General features: G+C 47.1%; 1 long non-coding RNA gene across 1 annotated transcript in view; it reads left to right on the top strand.

The window, feature by feature from the left end:
• LOC137638361 (uncharacterized) overlaps nucleotides 1-5,000 on the top strand; it is a 97,530-nt gene that overhangs the window by 31,631 nt on the left and 60,899 nt on the right. The gene's annotated exons all lie outside the window — the stretch shown is intronic.

Genomic DNA, 5,000 nt, shown 5'->3' with positions numbered 1-5,000 from the left:
CAAGATCTCCCCTACCATAAGACGAGAGAGACGTTGTTTCTCCTCGTCATCCGAAGGCTTTTCGCATAAGAAACCTGTCACAAGGTTTCGAAGCCCTTAAGCAAAAGTCAGTCCTTTCAGGACAGGTCCAGCGTCCTGGTTACAACCATTAGGACAGCTCTGACCCTATGCAGTCATCGGATAACTGGTCGCCGCCTAACAAAAGCGTAACACAGACTCCGAGAGTCTTTTTTTTTTTGTTGGCAAAGTGTTGCGGTCACAGACGTTACCCTCGTCTCTTACCACAACCATTTCCGTTGATCCGTAATGGGTTGTATGGCAAGACATGCAGTATATGCTTGCCTCCCTTATGGAAGACTATTCTGCCGATTAGTCCGTTGAGTCTAGCCGTTTATCTCATCGATATCCTGGCTTTCAGCCAACCTAACGTTCCTTTGTGCTTACTGTTGACGTTGGCGTAGCTTATTCACGTCAGTCAGGTTGTTTAGAACCACACTCGATGCGGTCTCGTGTGGTTTTTCAGCCGCATTTGGACGTTAGGCCACTTGCTGATGCTCCTGTTGACGTTCAAGACGTTCACTAACAATCGGAGTTGACTTGTTTTGACGCTGTGCGTCAACCTCCGCATTCTAGAGTTGTTTTGACTGCTCAGTCTAGGCAGTCAAAGCAGTCTCGAGTGGACGCTGTGCGTCCTCACGCACCTGTTGGGGTTGACAGTTCTTGTTGACAGTTCACAGACTGTCAAGCAGTTACATGACGTTGCGTTCTGGTCCGCTACTAATGCACCAGTGAGTGTGGACTCTGCTTGTAAAGCATTGCCACCACGGTAGGTCTCTCCCTTGCTTGAGACTCAGCTTTTATCGGACAAGGTTCCTGTAGATGAGGAAGTTGCTGTTCCCCTCCTACTGATATTCCCTTGAGGACTCTGTCAGATGGAGAGGAGCCTAAAGCTGCTTAGCCTCCTATGGACTTTAATTAAATCATGATGATTTTTTTTAAGGATCTTTGTCCGGATCTTTTTGTAACTGCTGCTCCTCGTTCGCCTAAACGTCAGAGCTTACGCTAGGCCTAGCTACTTCGAAAGCCGTTGTTTTTAAGCTAGTGCTCTCTCGCTCTCCTAGAGAGCTTTACGTTGGCTAGGCGACTGGTTTTTCACCAGGAGGAGTTTGGGGGATACAGCCTTTGCTTTCCCTTCTTTTAAACTGGTTTATAGAGCGAGAGTCTGATATGACTCGAGAGAAGTTCTCGGCTTGGGAGTTCATGCCTCTGCCCAGATAGACTTCTCAATTCTCGTAGACTCTCCCTGGCGCCTGGCCAGGAGACGCTCCAAGTTGTTTACAGGTCAACTTCACAGCTGTTTTCGAGCCTTTGAAGTTTTGCTGTACAATTATGTCATGCATAACAAGGCTTTCAGGGATGGTAAGCGGTACCGCCTCAGTCGCTAACCCCGTCTGTTGCCACACCTGCTCCCGTAGACCCTAAATGGGCTTTGCTGCAAGACATGCAGTCCAAGCTTGCGTCCTTGATAGAGGACTTTAATGCGGAGAAGGTTGCTACCGAACCTTCTGGCCAACAACCTTCCAACGCGGTCGGTTGTGCGCCCTGTTGACGCTGAGGTAACCTACTCGCGTCTGCCAGTTGAGGTGGTTCCTCCACCGATGCGACCCAGTGTGGGTTGCCAGCCGCACGTTGTCGTTAAGCGACGCTCGGAGGTGGTTGTTGACGTTCAGGACGTTCAACAACCAGCAGAGGTGACTTGTTTTGACGCAGTGCGTCAACCTCAGCAACCCGGTAGGGTGTTGACTGCACAACCCAGACGGTCTAGACAGTCTCGGGTTGACGCTGTGCTTCCTCGCGCACCCATGGTTGTTGACAGTTCACAGACTGTGCAGCAGTTCCATGATGTTGCGTCCGGCTCCGTCACGCATCCACCAGTGCGACCGGACTCAGCGAGCCAGACGTTGCCCACTCCGTTGCCGTTTCCTCATCAGTTTTCGGATGAGGAACCCTCTGATGAGGACGTTGCTGAACAACAAGACGATCAGCCCCAGAATAGATCAAGCCCTGCTATCCATCCAGAAGATGCTGAAGAAGGAACACTGCTCAGTCAGGCTGTGGATGAGTCTGGTAGGGACGCTGTCATCCGTGGAACAATTTGTGTCACTAGGAAGACTACACCTCCGTCCTCTTCAATACCATCTAGCTTTTCACTGGAAAAAGGACAAGACGCTAGAAGCGGTCTCGATCCCGGTTTCCGAAAAGATAAAGTCTTGTCTGACTTGGTGGAAGGACAATATCAACCTAAGAGAGGGTCTTCCCCTGGCTGTTCAGACTCCCAACCACGTTCTCTTCTCGGACGCATCGGACGTGGGCTGGGGCGCGACACTAGACGGTCGGGAATGCTCAGGACTGTGGAACTCGAGTCAGAGGAGCATGCATATCAACTGCAAGGAGCTGTTGGCAGTACATCTGGCCTTGAAGAAGCTTCAAGTCTCTCCTTCGAGGCAAAGTGGTGGAAGTTAACTCGGACATCACCACGGCCTTGGCGTACATCTCCAAACAAGGAGGTACCCACTCACTGACGTTGTACGAGATCGCAAGGGACCTGCTCATCTGGTCAAAAGGTCAAGACATCTCCCTTGAACGTCATAGCAGATTGTCTCAGTCGGAAAGGGCAAGTAATTCCAACCGAATGGACCCTCCACAAGGATGTGTGCAAGAGACTTTGGGCCACTTGGGGTAAAACCATCCATAGATCTCTTTGCAACCTCGCTGACCAAGAGGCTTCCAATCTATTGCTCTCCAGTCCCGGACCCAGCAGCAATACATATAGATGCCTTCCTCCTAGATTGGTCACATCTGGATCTCTACGCATTCCCACCGTTCAAGATTGTCAACAAGGTACTGCAGAAGTTCGCCTCTCACGAAGGGACAAGGTTGACGTTAGTTGCTTCCCTCTGGCCCGCGAGAGAATGGTTCACCGAGATACTTCGATGGTTAGTAGACGTTCCCAGTAGTCTTCCTCTAAGGGTAGACCTTCTACGTCAGCCACACGTAAAGAAGGTACTCCAAAGCCTCCACGCTCTTCGTCTGACTACCTTCAGACTATCGAAAGACTCTCGAGAGCTAGAGGCTTTTCGAAGGAAGCAGCCAGTGCGATTGCTAGAGCAAGGAGAGCTTCTTCCATTAGAGTCTACCAATCGAAGTGGGAAGTCTTCCGAGACTGGTGCAAGTCAGTTTCTGTATCCTCGACCAGTACCTCTGTAGCTCAAATAGCTGTTTTTCTCTTATACCTGAGAAAAGGACGATCCCTTTCAGCTCCCTCTATCAAGGGCTACAGAAGCATGTTGGCATCGGTCTTCCGGCATAGAGGCTTAGATCTTTCCAAACATAAAGATCTGCAAGACCTCCTTAAGTCTTTTGAGACCACCAAGGAGCGTCGTTTGACTACCCCTGGATGGAATTTAGACGTGGTACTAAGATTCTTCATGTCAGACAGGTTGGAGCCGTTACAATCAGCCTCCCTGAAAGATCTCACTCTTAAGACTCTTTTCCTGGTATGCTTAGCCTCGGCTAAAAGAGTCAGTGAGATTCATGCCTTCAGCAAGAACATAGGATTTTCGTCAGAAAAAGCCACTTGTTCGCTACAACTTGGTTTTCTAGCCAAAAATGAGCTGCCTTCTCGGCCTTGGCCTAAATCTTTCGATATCCCCAGCTTATCGGAGATCGTAGGCAATGAACTAGAAAGAGTCTTATGCCCTGTTAGAGCTCTTAATTTCTATTTAAAGCGTACTAAACCTTTACAAGGCCAATCTGAAGCTTTATGGTGTTCAGTTAAGAAACCATCCTTGCGTTTGTCAAAGAATGCTTGGTCAGACTTTATCAGATTGTTAATACGAGAAGCTCATTCACATCTGAGTGAGGAAGACCGAACTTTGCTTAAGGGGAAGACGCACGAAGTTAGAGCTGTAACTACTTCCGTGGCCTTTAAGCAAAATATATCTCTGCAAAGTATAATGGACGCAACCTATTGGAGAAGCAAGTCAGTGTTCGCGTCATTTTACTTGAAAGATGTCCAGTCTCTTTACAAGAACTGCTACACACTGGGACCATTCGTAGCAGCGAGTGCAGTAGTGGGTGAGGGCTCAACCACTACAATTCCCTAATTCCATACCCTTTTAATATTTCTCTTGAAATGTTTTTATTGTTGTTTTTTGGGTTGTCCGGAAGGCTAAGAAGCCTTTCGCATCCTGGTTGATTTGGCGGGTGGTCAAAGTCATTTCTTGAGAGCGCCTAGATTAGGGGTTTTGATGAGGTCCTGTTGTATGGGTTGCAACCCTTGATACTTCAGATCCTAGGGGTCGATCAGCATCCTAAGAGGATCGCGAGGCTCCGTAAGGAAGACGTACTTAAAAGGCAGAGTAATTGTTCAAGTCGACTTCCTTACCAGGTACCTATTTATTTTGTTTTTGTTATTTTGATAACTTCTAAAATGAAATAAAAACTCTTAGCTCATAAAAGTGTAAACATATATTGCTGGTCTCTACCCACCCCCCTGGGTGTAAATCAGCTATATAATCACCGGCTAAGTTAAATATTGAAAAATGTTATTTTGATAATAAAATAAATTTTTGAATATACTTATCCGGTGATTATAAATTAAAGGACCCTCCCTTCCTCCCCAATAGAGACGCAGTGGGACGAGGCGAAAATTGAGTCTTTGTTTACATTGAGTTCTGGGTATCTGGACGACAGATGGCGCTGTTGGGCACACCCGCAACCTGTGTAGCGATCGCTGGCGAGTTTTTACCGTAGAGTTGTCTGTCGGGCAAAAGGGGGGGGCAGCTATATAATCACCGGGTAAGTATATTAAAAAATTTATTTTATTATCAAAATAACATATTTATATATATATTATATATATATATATATATATATGTATGTGTGTGTGTGTGTGTACATACAGTATATATATATATATATATATACACTGTGTATAT

This window comes from Palaemon carinicauda, chromosome 3 (genome assembly GCF_036898095.1).
Source record: "Palaemon carinicauda isolate YSFRI2023 chromosome 3, ASM3689809v2, whole genome shotgun sequence".
Taxonomy (NCBI): Eukaryota; Metazoa; Arthropoda; class Malacostraca; order Decapoda; family Palaemonidae; genus Palaemon; species Palaemon carinicauda.
Note: the sequence above shows the minus strand (reverse complement) of the source record. Positions and strands in the feature narration are given on the sequence as shown.